Genomic DNA, 14,878 nt, shown 5'->3' with positions numbered 1-14,878 from the left:
CTTTAAAAGGAATTAGAGGATATAATTTTCTTTACAGAATATAGGATGGCATCAAGCTTTACAAATTAAAACGAGTGGATTTACAGATCTGACTCTGCAAAGTTTGATAGCAGCACAGGAGTATTGTAAACTTTCATGCTTGAAGTGTCCACCGCTTGGGTTAAAAATGAAAACCAAACCATTCAACATGAAAGAAAAAGCAGATTAATCCGACGAGGATGGGATTCGAACCCATGCATGCAGAGCACAATGGATTAGCAGTCCATCACCTTAACCACTCGGCCACTTCTTCTACATAGCACCTGTGCGTTTAGGTGGGAAGATGTTGAGAGGGTTTTTACCAGTCAGTGTTTTTTCACTGAAGATTGTATGTTGGCTTTTGTCAGAGTTGCCTTATCTCGTCAACTACAGTGCCTGTTGTTTGAAGTTAGCTTGGGGAAAACTCTATCAGAAATGAACCAGTGCTGAGGTTTTTAATATCAATTAGTCATAATTTTTCCTCCTTTTGGTTTTGCCATGGCATTTCTTCAATCTGTCTATTCTGTGTCATAACTTGGAAGCAAAACAAGTCCCAAATTTCAGCTGTGCTAAAAGATGGCTCATTCAATTGCAAAACTTCAAAGCCTTTGTCCTCGATACAGCTTCTGTAAATTTGTCAGTCTTTTAAATGAATGCTCTTCAAAATTTACTTGGCTTCTTAAGTGTTATGACTGAGATTGAAATCTTATTCCATGTTTCTGCTCTACGTGGAATGGAACTCAAGCTCAATATTGTTTTGCTGCGCTAACCAGTTGAATGTTCGATTGGTGCTTCAATCTTCCTTGGATTTCAAATGCATTCCATCTTCTGGTGCTGTGGCTTAGTTGGTTAAAGTGCCTGTCTAGTAAACAGGAGATCATGAGTTCGAATCTCAGCAGTGCCTTGTTTTCATCTCCTCACAAAGAAGCTTCCTATCTTAAACAAAGGTGTTTCACTTGTGACTGATAGTGCAATTGTGAGATTAAAAATCTCTTCTACCTAAGAGATATAAAGCAAGAAAGATGGCTTCAAGCATGACAATGTAAAACCAGTTGATTTAGTTTTGAAATGCATCCTTTCTATGCATCTCTAATCCGTTTATCCAATGTATCTCACCTTTATGTCCTTTGGCTTAGTTGGTCAAAGAGCCTGTTTAGTAAACAGAAAATCTTGAATTTGAATGCCAGCTATTCTTTCTTTATGTCAGTTTGGGGCTTCTTAACTCTCTAAGCAGGCTTTCTAATGTATCACACCTATTTGTCCTTTGTCTTAGTTGGTCAAAGAGCCTGTTTAGTAAACAGAAAATCTTGAATTTGAATGCCAGCAGTGCTATTCTTTCTTTATGTCAGTTTGGGGCTTCTTAACTCTCTAAGCAGGCTTTCTAATGTATCACACCTGTTTGTCCTTTGTCTTAGTTGGTCAAAGAGCCTGTTTAGTTAACAGAAAATCTTGAATTTGAATGCCAGCAGTCCTCTTCCTTCTTTATCTCAGTTTAGGGCTGTTTAACTCTCTAAGCAGGCTTTTTAATGTTTCGCACCTGTTTGTCCTTTGGCTTAGTTGGTCAAAGAGCCTATTTAGTAAACAGGAGATCATGAGTTCGAATCTCAGCAGTGCCTTGTTTTCATATCCTCACAAAGAAGCTTCCTATCTTAAAAATATGTGTTTCACTTGCGACTGATAGTGCAATTGTGAGATTAAAAATCTCTTCTACCTAAGAGATATAAAGGAAGAAAGATGGCTTCAAGCATGACAATGTAAAACCAGTTGATTTAGTTTTGAAATGCATCCTTTCTATGCATCTCTAATCCGTTTATCCAATGTATCTCACCTTTATGTCCTTTGGCTTAGTTGGTCAAAGAGCCTGTTTAGTAAACAGAAAATCTTGAATTTGAATGCCAGCTATTCTTTCTTTATGTCAGTTTGGGGCTTCTTAACTCTCTAAGCAGGCTTTCTAATGTATCACACCTATTTGTCCTTTGTCTTAGTTGGTCAAAGAGCCTGTTTAGTAAACAGAAAATCTTGAATTTGAATGCCAGCAGTGCTATTCTTTCTTTATGTCAGTTTGGGGCTTCTTAACTCTCTAAGCAGGCTTTCTAATGTATCACACCTGTTTGTCCTTTGTCTTAGTTGGTCAAAGAGCCTGTTTAGTTAACAGAAAATCTTGAATTTGAATGCCAGCAGTCCTCTTCCTTCTTTATCTCAGTTTAGGGCTGTTTAACTCTCTAAGCAGGCTTTTTAATGTTTCGCACCTGTTTGTCCTTTGGCTTAGTTGGTCAAAGAGCCTATTTAGTAAACAGGAGATCATGAGTTTGAATCTCAGCGGTGCCTTGTTTTCATATCCTCACAAAGAAGCTTCCTATCTTAAAAATATGTGTTTCACTTGCGACTGATAGTGCAATTGTGAGATTAAAAATCTCTTCTATCTAAGCGATATAAAGGAAGAAAGATGGCTTCAAGCATGACAATGTAAAACCAGTTGATTTAGTTTTGAAATGCCTCCTTTCTATGCATCTCTAATCCGTTTATCCAATGTATCTCACCTTTATGTCCTTTGGCTTAGTTGGTCAAAGAGCCTGTTTAGCAAACAGAAAATCTTGAATTTGAATGCAAGCAGTGCTATTCTTTCTTTATGTCAGTTTGGGGCTTCTTAACTCTCTAAGCAGGCTTTCTAATGTATCACACCTATTTGTCCTTTGTCTTAGTTGGTCAAAGAGCCTGTTTAGTAAACAGAAAATCTTGAATTTGAATGCCAGCTATTCTTTCTTTATGTCAGTTTGGGGCTTCTTAACTCTCTAAGCAGGCTTTCTAATGTATCACACCTATTTGTCCTTTGTCTTAGTTGGTCAAAGAGCCTGTTTAATAAACAGAAAATCTTGAATTTGAATGCCAGCAGTCCTTTTCCTTCTTTATCTCAGTTTAGGGCTGTTTAACTCTCTAAGCAGGCTTTTTAATGTTTCGCACCTGTTTGTCCTTTGGCTTAGTTGGTCAAAGAGCCTATTTAGTAAAAGGAAAATCTTGATTTTGAATGTCAGCAGTACTTTCTATTCTTCATCTCATTTTGTGGGTTTTTACCCCAAAAAGAGGACTTTTACTCTTGTTTGTCATCAAATATTAATTTCCCACAGCCCTAATATAGTGCAATTGAGAAAAAAAATTCTCTGCTGTTGAAACACTTTAAAAGGAATTAGAGGATATAATTTTCTTTACAGAATATAGGATGGCATCAAGCTTTACAAATTAAAAAGAGTGGATTTACAGATCTGACTCTGCAAAGTTTGATAGCAGCACAGGAGTATTGTAAACTTTCATGCTTGAAGTGTCCACCGCTTGGGTTAAAAATGAAAACCAAACCATTCAACATGAAAGAAGAAGCAGATTAATCCGACGAGGATGGGATTCGAACCCATGCATGCAGAGCACAATGGATTAGCAGTCCATCGCCTTAACCACTCGGCCACTTCTTCTACATAGCACCTGTGCGTTTAGGTGGGAAGATGTTGAGAGGGTTTTTACCAGTCAGTGTTTTTTCACTGAAGATTGGATGTTGGCTTTTGTCAGAGTTGCCTTATCTCGTCAACTACAGTGCCTGTTGTTTGAAGTTAGCTTGAGGAAAACTCTATCAGAAATGAACCAGTGCTGAGGTTTTTAATATCAATTAGTCATAATTTTTCCTCCTTTTGGTTTTGCCATGGCATTTCTTCAATCTGTCTATTCTGTGTCATAACTTGGAAGCAAAACAAGTCCCAAATTTCAGCTGTGCTAAAAGATGGCTCATTCAATTGCAAAACTTCAAAGCCTTTGTCCTCGATACAGCTTCTGTAAATTTGTCAGTCTTTTAAATGAATGCTCTTCAAAATTTACTTGGCTTCTTAAGTGTTATGACTGAGATTGAAATCTTATTCCATGTTTCTGCTCTACGTGGAATGGAACTCAAGCTCAATATTGTTTTGCTGCGCTAACCAGTTGAATGTTCGATTGGTGCTTCAATCTTCCTTGGATTTCAAATACGTTCCATCTTCTGGTGCTGTGGCTTAGTTAGTCTAGTAAACAGGAGATCATGAGTTCGAATCTCAGCAGTGCCTTTTTTTCATATCCTCACAAAGAAGCTTCCTATCTTAAAAATAGGTGTTTCTCTTGCGACTGATAGTGCAATTGTGAGATTAAAAATTTCTTCTATCTAAGCGATATAAAGAAAGAAAGATGGCTTCAAGCATGACAATGTAAAACCAGTTGATTTAGTTTTGAAATGCCTCCTTTCTATGCATCTCTAATCCGTTTATCCAATGTATCTCACCTTTATGTCCTTTGGCTTAGTTGGTCAAAGAGCCTGTTTAGCAAACAGAAAATCTTGAATTTGAATGCAAGCAGTGCTATTCTTTCTTTATGTCAGTTTGGGGCTTCTTAACTCTCTAAGCAGGCTTTCTAATGTATCACACCTGTTTGTCCTTTGTCTTAGTTGGTCAAAGAGCCTGTTTAGTAAACAGAAAATCTTGAATTTGAATGCCAGCAGTCCTCTTCCTTCTTTATCTCAGTTTAGGGCTGTTTAACTCTCTAAGCAGGCTTTTTAATGTATCACACCTGTTTGTCCTTTGTCTTAGTTGGTCAAAGAGCCTATTTAGTAAATGGAAAATCTTGAATTTGAATGCCAGCAGTCCTTTTCCTTCTTTATCTCAGTTTAGGGCTGTTTAACTCTCTAAGCAGGCTTTTTAATGTTTCGCACCTGTTTGTCCTTTGGCTTAGTTGGTCAAAGAGCCTATTTAGTAAAAGGAAAATCTTGATTTTGAATGTCAGCAGTACTTTCTATTCTTCATCTCATTTTGTGGGTTTTTACCCCAAAAAGAGGACTTTTACTCTTGTTTGTCATCAAATATTAATTTCCCACAGCCCTAATATAGTGCAATTGAGAACAAAAATTCTCTGCTGTTGAAACACTTTAAAAGGAATTAGAGGATATAATTTTCTTTACAGAATATAGGATGGCATCAAGCTTTACAAATTAAAACGAGTGGATTTACAGATCTGACTCTGCAAAGTTTGATAGCAGCACAGGAGTATTGTAAACTTTCATGCTTGAAGTGTCCACCGCTTGGGTTAAAAATGAAAACCAAACCATTCAACATGAAAGAAGAAGCAGATTAATCCGACGAGGATGGGATTCGAACCCATGCATGCAGAGCACAATGGATTAGCAGTCCATCGCCTTAACCACTCGGCCACTTCTTCTACATAGCACCTGTGCGTTTAGGTGGGAAGATGTTGAGAGGGTTTTTACCAGTCAGTGTTTTTTCACTGAAGATTGTATGTTGGCTTTTGTCAGAGTTGCCTTATCTCGTCAACTACAGTGCCTGTTGTTTGAAGTTAGCTTGGGAAAAACTCTATCAGAAATGAACCAGTGCTGAGGTTTTTAATATCAATTAGTCATAATTTTTCCTCCTTTTGGTTTTGCCATGGCATTTCTTCAATCTGTCTATTCTGTGTCATAACTTGGAAGCAAAACAAGTCCCAAATTTCAGCTGTGCTAAAAGATGGCTCATTCAATTGCAAAACTTCAAAGCCTTTGTCCTCGATACAGCTTCTGTAAATTTGTCAGTCTTTTAAATGAATGCTCTTCAAAATTTACTTGGCTTCTTAAGTGTTATGACTGAGATTGAAATATTATTCCATGTTTCTGCTCTACGTCGAATGGAACTCAAGCTCAATATTGTTTTGCTGCGCTAACCAGTTGAATGTTCGATTGGTGCTTCAATCTTCCTTGGATTTCAAATGCATGCCATCTTCTGGTGCTGTGGCTTAGTTTCTTAAAGCGCCTGTCTAGTAAACAGGAGATCCTGAGTTCGAATCTCAGCAGTGCCTTTTTTTCATATCCTCACAAAGAAGCTTCCTATCTTAAAAATAGGTGTTTCACTTGCGACTGATAGTGCAATTGTGAGATTAAAAATCTCTTCTATCTAAGCGATATAAAGGAAGAAAGATGGCTTCAAGCATGACAATGTAAAACCAGTTGATTTATTTTTGAAATGCCTCCTTTCTATGCATCTCTAATCCGTTTATCCAATGTATCTCACCTTTATGTCCTTTGGCTTAGTTGGTCAAAGAGCCTGTTTAGCAAACAGAAAATCTTGAATTTGAATGCAAGCAGTGCTATTCTTTCTTTATCTCAGTTTGGGGCTTCTTAACTCTCTAAGCAGGCTTTCTAATGTATCACACCTGTTTGTCCTTTGTCTTAGTTGGTCAAAGAGCCTGTTTAGTAAACAGAAAATCTTGAATTTGAATGCCAGCAGTCCTCTTCCTTCTTTATCTCAGTTTAGGGCTGTTTAACTCTCTAAGCAGGCTTTCTAATGTATCACACCTGTTTGTCCTTTGTCTTAGTTGGTCAAAGAGCCTATTTAGTAAATGGAAAATCTTGAATTTGAATGCCAGCAGTCCTTTTCCTTCTTTATCTCAGTTTAGGGCTGTTTAACTCTCTAAGCAGGCTTTTTAATGTTTCGCACCTGTTTGTCCTTTGGCTTAGTTGGTCAAAGAGCCTATTTAGTAAAAGGAAAATCTTGATTTTGAATGTCAGCAGTGCTTTCTATTCTTCATCTCATTTTGTGGGTTTTTACCCCAAAAAGAGGACTTTTACTCTTGTTTGTCATCAAATATTAATTTCCCACAGCCCTAATATAGTGCAATTGAGAAAAAAAATTGTCTGCTGTTGAAACACTTTAAAAGGAATTAGAGGATATAATTTTCTTTACAGAATATAGGATGGCATCAAGCTTTACAAATTAAAACAAGTGGATTTACAGATCTGACTCTGCAAAGTTTGATAGCAGCACAGGAGTATTGTAAACTTTCATGCTTGAAGTGTCCACCGCTTGGGTTAAAAATGAAAACCAAACCATTCAACACGAAAGAAGAAGCAGATTAATCCGACGAGGATGGGATTCGAACCCATGCATGCAGAGCACAATGGATTAGCAGTCCATCGCCTTAACCACTCGGCCACTTCTTCTACATAGCACCTGTGTGTTTAGGTGGGAAGATGTTGAGAGGGTTTTTACCAGTCAGTGTTTTTTCACTGAAGATTGTATGTTGGCTTTTGTCAGAGTTGCCTTATCTCGTCAACTACAGTGCCTGTTGTTTGAAGTTAGCTTGAGGAAAACTCTATCAGAAATGAACAAGTGCTGAGGTTTTTAATATCAATTAGTCATAATTTTTCCTCCTTTTGGTTTTGCCATGGCATTTCTTCAATCTGTCTATTCTGTGTCATAACCTGGAAGCAAAACAAGTCCCAAATTTCAGCTGTGCTAAAAGATGGCTCATTCAATTGCAAAACTTCAAAGCCTTTGTCCTCGATACAGCTTCTGTAAATTTGTCAGTCTTTTAAATGAATCCTCTTCAAAATTTACTTGGCTTCTTAAGTGTTATGACTGAGATTGAAATGTTATTCCATGTTTCTGCTCTACGTGGAATGGAACCCAAGCTCAATATTGTTTTGCTGCGCTAACCAGTTGAATGTTCGATTGGTGCTTCAATCTTCCTTGGATTTCAAATGCATGCCATCTTCTGGTGCTGTGGCTTAGTTGGTTAAAGCGCCTGTCTAGTAAACAGGAGATCCTGAGTTCGAATCTCAGCAGTGCCTTGCTTTCATCTCCTCACAAAGAAGCTTCCTATCATAAAAATAGATGTTTCACTTGCCTCTGATAGTGCAATTGTGAGATTAAAAATCTCTTCTATCTAAGAGATATAAAGGAAGAAAGATGGCTTCAAGCATGACCATGTAAAACCAGTTGATTTAGTTTTGAAATGCCTCCTTTCTATGCATCTCTAATCCGTTTATCCAAAGTATCTCACCTTTATGTCCTTTGGCTTAGTTTAGCCTGTTTAGTAAACAGAAAATCTTGAATTTGAATGCCAGCAGTGCTATTCTTTCTTTATGTCAGTTTGGGGCTTCTTAACTCTCTAAGCAGGCTTTCTAATGTATCACACCTGTTTGTCCTTTGTCTTAGTTGGTCAAAGAGCCTGTTTAGTAAACAGAAAATCTTGAATTTGAATGCCAGCAGTCCTCTTCCTTCTTTATCTCAGTTTAGGGCTGTTTAACTCTCTAAGCAGGCTTTCTAATGTATCACACCTGTTTGTCCTTTGTCTTAGTTGGTCAAAGAGCCTATTTAGTAAATGGAAAATCTTGAATTTGAATGCCAGCAGTCCTTTTACTTCTTTATCTCAGTTTAGGGCTGTTTAACTCTCTAAGCAGGCTTTTTAATGTTTCGCACCTGTTTGTCCTTTGGCTTAGTTGGTCAAAGAGCCTATTTAGTAAAAGGAAAATCTTGATTTTGAATGTCAGCAGTGCTTTCTATCCTTCATCTCATTTTGTGGGTTTTTACCCCCAAAAGAGGACTTTTTCTCTTGTGTGTAATCAAATATTAATTTCCCACAGCCCTAATATAATGCAATTGAGAAAAAAAATTGTCTGCTGTTGAAACACTTTAAAAGGAATTAGAGGATATAATTTTCTTTACAGAATATAGGATGGCATCAAGCTTTACAAATTAAAACGAGTGGATTTACAGATCTGACTCTGCAAAGTTTGATAGCAGCACAGGAGTATTGTAAACTTTCATGCTTGAAGTGTCCAACACTTGGTTTAAAAATGAAAACCAAACCATTCAACACGAAAGAAGAAGCAGATTAATACGACGAGGATGGGATTCGAACCCATGCATGCAGAGCACAATGGATTAGCAGTCCATCGCCTTAACCACTCGGCCACCTCATCTACATAGCACCCGTGCGTTTAGGTGGGAAGATGTTGAGAGGGTTTTTACCAGTCAGTGTTTTTTCACTGAAGATTGGATGTTGGCTTTTGTCAGAGTTGCCTTATCTCGTCAACTACAGTGCCTGTTGTTTGAAGTTAGCTTGGGGAAAACTCTATCAGAAATGAACCAGTGCTGAGGTTTTTAATATCAATTAGTCATAATTTTTCCTCCTTTTGGTTTTGCCATGGCATTTCTTCAATCTGTCTATTCTGTGTCATAACTTGGAAGCAAAACAAGTCCCAAATTTCAGCTGTGCTAAAAGATGGCTCATTCAATTGCAAAACTTCAAAGCCTTTGTCCTCGATACAGCTTCTGTAAATTTGTCAGTCTTTTAAATGAATGCTCTTCAAAATTTACTTGGCTTCTTAAGTGTTATGACTGAGATTGAAATCTTATTCCATGTTTCTGCTCTACGTGGAATGGAACTCAAGCTCAATATTGTTTTGCTGCGCTAACCAGTTGAATGTTCGATTGGTGCTTCAATCTTCCTTGGATTTCAAATGCATTCCATCTTCTGGTGCTGTGGCTTAGTTGGTTAAAGTGCCTGTCTAGTAAACAGGAGATCCTGAGTTCGAATCTCAGCAGAGCCTTGTTTTCATCTCCTCACAAAGAAGCTTCCTATCATAAAAATAGATGTTTCACTTGACTCTGATAGTGCAATTGTGAGATTAAAAATCTCTTCTATCTAAGCGATATAAAGGAAGAAAGATGGCTTCAAGCATGACAATGTAAAACCAGTTTATTTAGTTTTGAAATGCCTCCTTTCTATGCATCTCTAATCCGTTTATCCAATGTATCTCACCTTTATGTCCTTTGGCTTAGTTGGTCAAAGAGCCTGTTTAGCAAACAGAAAATCTTGAATTTGAATGCCAGCAGTGCTATTCTTTCTTTATGTCAGTTTGGGGCTTCTTAACTCTCTAAGCAGGCTTTCTAATGTATCACACCTGTTTGTCCTTTGTCTTAGTTGGTCAAATAGCCTGTTTAGTAAACAGAAAATCTTGAATTTGAATGCCAGCAGTCCTCTTCCTTCTTTATCTCAGTTTAGGGCTGTTTAACTCTCTAAGCAGGCTTTCTAATGTATCACACCTGTTTGTCCTTTGTCTTAGTTGGTCAAAGAGCCTATTTAGTAAATGGAAAATCTTGAATTTGAATGCCAGCAGTCCTTTTCCTTCTTTATCTCAGTTTAGGGCTGTTTAACTCTCTAAGCAGGCTTTTTAATGTTTCGCACCTGTTTGTCCTTTGGCTTAGTTGGTCAAAGAGCCTATTTAGTAAAAGGAAAATCTTGATTTTGAATGTCAGCAGTGCTTTCTATTCTTCATCTCATTTTGTGGGTTTTTACCCCCAAAAGAGGACTTTTACTCTTGTTTGTAATCAAATATTAATTTCCCACAGCCCTAATATAATGCAATTGAGAAAAAAAATTGTCTGCTGTTGAAACACTTTAAAAGGAATTAGAGGATATAATTTTCTTTACAGAATATAGGATGGCATCAAGCTTTACAAATTAAAACGAGTGGATTTACAGATCTGACTCTGCAAAGTTTGATAGCAGCACAGGAGTATTGTAAACTTTCATGCTTGAAGTGTCCACCACTTGGGTTAAAAATGAAAACCAAACCATTCAACACGAAAGAAGAAGCAGATTAATACGACGAGGATGGGATTCGAAACCATGCATGCAGAGCACAATGGATTAGCAGTCCATCGCCTTAACCACTCGGCCACCTCATCTACCTAGCACACGTGCGTTTAGGTGGGAAGATGTTGAGAGGGTTTTTACCAGTCAGTGTTTTTTCACTGAAGATTGGATGTTGGCTTTTGTCAGAGTTGCCTTATCTCGTCAACTACAGTGCCTGTTGTTTGAAGTTAGCTTGGGGAAAACTCTATCAGAAATGAACCAGTGCTGAGGTTTTTAATATCAATTAGTCATAATTTTTCCTCCTTTTGGTTTTGCCATGGCATTTCTTCAATCTGTCTATTCTGTGTCATAACTTGGAAGCAAAACAAGTCCCAAATTTCAGCTGTGCTAAAAGATGGCTCATTCAATTGCAAAACTTCAAAGCCTTTGTCCTCGATACAGCTTCTGTAAATTTGTCAGTCTTTTAAATGAATGCTCTTCAAAATTTACTTGGCTTCTTAAGTGTTATGACTGAGATTGAAATGTTATTCCATGTTTCTGCTCTACGTGGAATGGAACTCAAGCTCAATATTGTTTTGCTGCGCTAACCAGTTGAATGTTCGATTGGTGCTTCAATCTTCCTTGGATTTCAAATGCATGCCATCTTCTGGTGCTGTGGATTAGTTGGTTAAAGTGCCTGTCAAGTAAACAGGAGATCTTGAGTTCGAATCTCAGCAGTGCCTTGCTTTCATCTCCTCACAAAGAAGCTTCCTATCTTAAAAATAGGTGTTTCACTTGCGACTGATAGTGCAATTGTGAGATTAAAAATCTCTTCTACCTAAGAGATATAAAGGAAGAAAGATGGCTTCAAGCATGACAATGTAAAACCAGTTGATTTAGTTTTGAAATGCATCCTTTCTATGCATCTCTAATCCGTTTATCCAATGTATCTCACCTTTATGTCCTTTGGCTTAGTTGGTCAAAGAGCCTGTTTAGTAAACAGAAAATCTTGAATTTGAATGCCAGCTATTCTTTCTTTATGTCAGTTTGGGGCTTCTTAACTCTCTAAGCAGGCTTTCTAATGTATCACACCTATTTGTCCTTTGTCTTAGTTGGTCAAAGAGCCTGTTTAGTAAACAGAAAATCTTGAATTTGAATGCCAGCAGTGCTATTCTTTCATTATGTAAGTTTGGGGCTTCTTAACTCTCTAAGCAGGCTTTCTAATGTATCACACCTGTTTGTCCTTTGTCTTAGTTGGTCAAAGAGCCTGTTTAGTAAACAGAAAATCTTGAATTTGAATGCCAGCAGTCCTCTTCCTTCTTTATCTCAGTTTAGGGCTGTTTAACTCTCTAAGCAGGCTTTCTAATGTATCACACCTGTTTGTCCTTTGTCTTAGTTGGTCAAAGAGCCTATTTAGTAAATGGAAAATCTTGAATTTGAATGCCAGCAGTCCTTTTCCTTCTTTATCTCAGTTTAGGGCTGTTTAACGCTCTAAGCAGGCTTTTTAATGTTTCGCACCTGTTTGTCCTTTGGCTTAGTTGGTCAAAGAGCCTATTTAGTAAAAGGAAAATCTTGATTTTGAATGTCAGCAGTGCTTTCTATTCTTCATCTCATTTTGTGGGTTTTTACCCCAAAAAGAGGACTTTTACTCTTGTTTGTCATCAAATATTAATTTCCCACAGCCCTAATATAGTGCAATTGAGAAAAAAAATTCTCTGCTGTTGAAACACTTTAAAAGGAATTAGAGGATATAATTTTCTTTACAGAATATAGGATGGCATCAAGCTTTACAAATTAAAACGAGTGGATTTACAGATCTGACTCTGCAAAGTTTGATAGCAGCACAGGAGTATTGTAAACTTTCATGCTTGAAGTGTCCACCGCTTGGGTTAAAAATGAAAACCAAACCATTCAACACGAAAGAAGAAGCAGATTAATCCGACGACGATGGGATTCGAACCCATGCATGCAGAGCACAATGGATTAGCAGTCCATCACCTTAACCACTCGGCCACCTCGTCTACATAGCGCCCGTTCGTTTAGGTGGGAAGATGTTGAGAGGGTTTTTACCAGTCAGTGTTTTTTCACTGAAGATTGTATGTTGGCTTTTGTCAGAGTTGCCTTATCTCGTCAACTACAGTGCCTGTTGTTTGAAGTTAGCTTGGGGAAAACTCTATCAGAAATGAACCAGTGCTGAGGTTTTTAATATCAATTAGTCATAATTTTTCCTCCTTTTAGTTTTGCCATGGCATTTCTTCAATCTGTCTATTCTGTTTCATAACTTGGAAGCAAAACAAGTCCCAAATTTCAGCTGTGCTAAAAGAAGGCTCATTCAATTGCGAAACTTCAAAGCCTTTGTCCTCGATACAGCTTCTGTAAATTTGTCAGTCTTTTAAATGAATGCTCTTCAAAATTTACTTGGCTTCTTAAGTGTTATGACTGAGATTGAAATCTTATTCCATGTTTCTGCTCTACGTGGAATGGAACTCAAGCTCAATATTGTTTTGCTGCGCTAACCAGTTGAATGTTCGATTGGTGCTTCAATCTTCCTTGGATTTCAAATGCATTCCATCTTCTAGTGCTGTGGCTTAGTTGGTTAAAGCGCCTGTCTAGTAAACAGGAGATCCTGAGTTCGAATCAAAGGAAGAAAGATGGCTTCAAGCATGACAATGTAAAACCAGTTGATTTATTTTTGAAATGCCTCCTTTCTATGCATCTCTAATCCGTTTATCCAATGTATCTCACCTTTATGTCCTTTGGCTTAGTTGGTCAAAGAGCCTGTTTAGCAAACAGAAAATCTTGAATTTGAATGCCAGCAGTGCTATTCTTTCTTTATGTCAGTTTGGGGCTTCTTAACTCTCTAAGCAGGCTTTCTAATGTATCACACCTGTTTGTCCTTTGTCTTAGTTGGTCAAATAGCCTGTTTAGTAAACAGAAAATCTTGAATTTGAATGCCAGCAGTCCTCTTCCTTCTTTATCTCAGTTTAGGGCTGTTTAACTCTCTAAGCAGGCTTTCTAATGTATCACACCTGTTTGTCCTTTGTCTTAGTTGGTCAAAGAGCCTATTTAGTAAATGGAAAATCTTGAATTTGAATGCCAGCAGTCCTTTTCCTTCTTTATCTCAGTTTAGGGCTGTTTAACTCTCTAAGCAGGCTTTTTAATGTTTCGCACCTGTTTGTCCTTTGGCTTAGTTGGTCAAAGAGCCTATTTAGTAAAAGGAAAATCTTGATTTTGAATGTCAGCAGTGCTTTCTATTCTTCATCTCATTTTGTGGGTTTTTACCCCCAAAAGAGGACTTTTACTCTTGTTTGTAATCAAATATTAATTTCCCACAGCCCTAATATAATGCAATTGAGAAAAAAAATTGTCTGCTGTTGAAACACTTTAAAAGGAATTAGAGGATATAATTTTCTTTACAGAATATAGGATGGCATCAAGCTTTACAAATTAAAACGAGTGGATTTACAGATCTGACTCTGCAAAGTTTGATAGCAGCACAGGAGTATTGTAAACTTTCATGCTTGAAGTGTCCACCACTTGGGTTAAAAATGAAAACCAAACCGTTCAACACGAAAGAAGAAGCAGATTAATCCGACGAGGATGGGATTCGAACCCATGCATGCAGAGCACAATGGATTAGCAGTCCATCGCCTTAACCACTCGGCCACCTCATCTACATAGCACCCGTGCGTTTAGGTGGGAAGATGTTGAGAGGGTTTTTACCAGTCAGTGTTTTTTCACTGAAGATTGGATGTTGGCTTTTGTCAGAGTTGCCTTATCTCGTCAACTACAGTGCCTGTTGTTTGAAGTTAGCTTGGGGAAAACTCTATCAGAAATGAACCAGTGCTGAGGTTTTTAATATCAATTAGTCATAATTTTTCCTCCTTTTGGTTTTGCCATGGCATTTCTTCAATCTGTCTATTCTGTGTCATAACTTGGAAGCAAAACAAGTCCAAAATTTCAGCTGTGCTAAAAGATGGCTCATTCAATTGCAAAACTTCAAAGCCTTTGTCCTCGATACAGCTTCTGTAAATTTGTCAGTCTTTTAAATGAATGCTCTTCAAAATTTACTTGGCTTCTTAAGTGTTATGACTGAGATTGAAATCTTATTCCATGTTTCTGCTCTACGTGGAATGGAACTCAAGCTCAATATTGTTTTGCTGCGCTAACCAGTTGAATGTTCGATTGGTGCTTCAATCTTCCTTGGATTTCAAATGCATTCCATCTTCTGGTGCTGTGGCTTAGTTCGTTAAAGTGCCTGTCTAGTAAACAGGAGATCCTGAGTTCGAATCTCTGCAGTGCCTTGTTTTCATATCCTCACAAAGAAGCTTCCTATCTTAAAAATAGGTGTTTCACTTACGACTGATAGTGCAATTGTGAGATTAAAAATCTCTTCTATCTAAGCGATATAAAGGAAGAAAGATGTCTTCAAGCATGACAATGT

At 37.7% G+C, this 14,878-nt stretch overlaps 3 non-coding genes across 3 annotated transcripts; 1 reads left to right on the top strand and 2 right to left on the bottom strand.

The window, feature by feature from the left end:
* The first annotated feature begins 7,568 nt into the window (after positions 1 to 7,568).
* Positions 7,569 to 7,642, top strand: TRNAT-AGU (transfer RNA threonine (anticodon AGU)). The gene has a single exon. It is a non-coding gene; the product is annotated as a tRNA-Thr (tRNA).
* A 1,052-nt stretch (positions 7,643 to 8,694) lies between these two features.
* TRNAS-GCU (transfer RNA serine (anticodon GCU)) lies at positions 8,695 to 8,776 on the bottom strand. The gene has a single exon. It is a non-coding gene; the product is annotated as a tRNA-Ser (tRNA).
* Positions 8,777 to 14,026: 5,250 nt separating this feature from the next.
* TRNAS-GCU (transfer RNA serine (anticodon GCU)) lies at positions 14,027 to 14,108 on the bottom strand. Its single transcript has one exon. It is a non-coding gene; the product is annotated as a tRNA-Ser (tRNA).
* Positions 14,109 to 14,878: the final 770 nt, after the last annotated feature.

The sequence above is a fragment of the Dendrobates tinctorius genome, unplaced genomic scaffold, assembly GCF_039654945.1.
Source record: "Dendrobates tinctorius isolate UK_male_01 unplaced genomic scaffold, ASM3965494v1 ptg000204l, whole genome shotgun sequence".
In the NCBI taxonomy this organism is placed as follows: Eukaryota; Metazoa; Chordata; class Amphibia; order Anura; family Dendrobatidae; genus Dendrobates; species Dendrobates tinctorius.
This window is presented reverse-complemented; position numbering and strand designations above follow the sequence as displayed.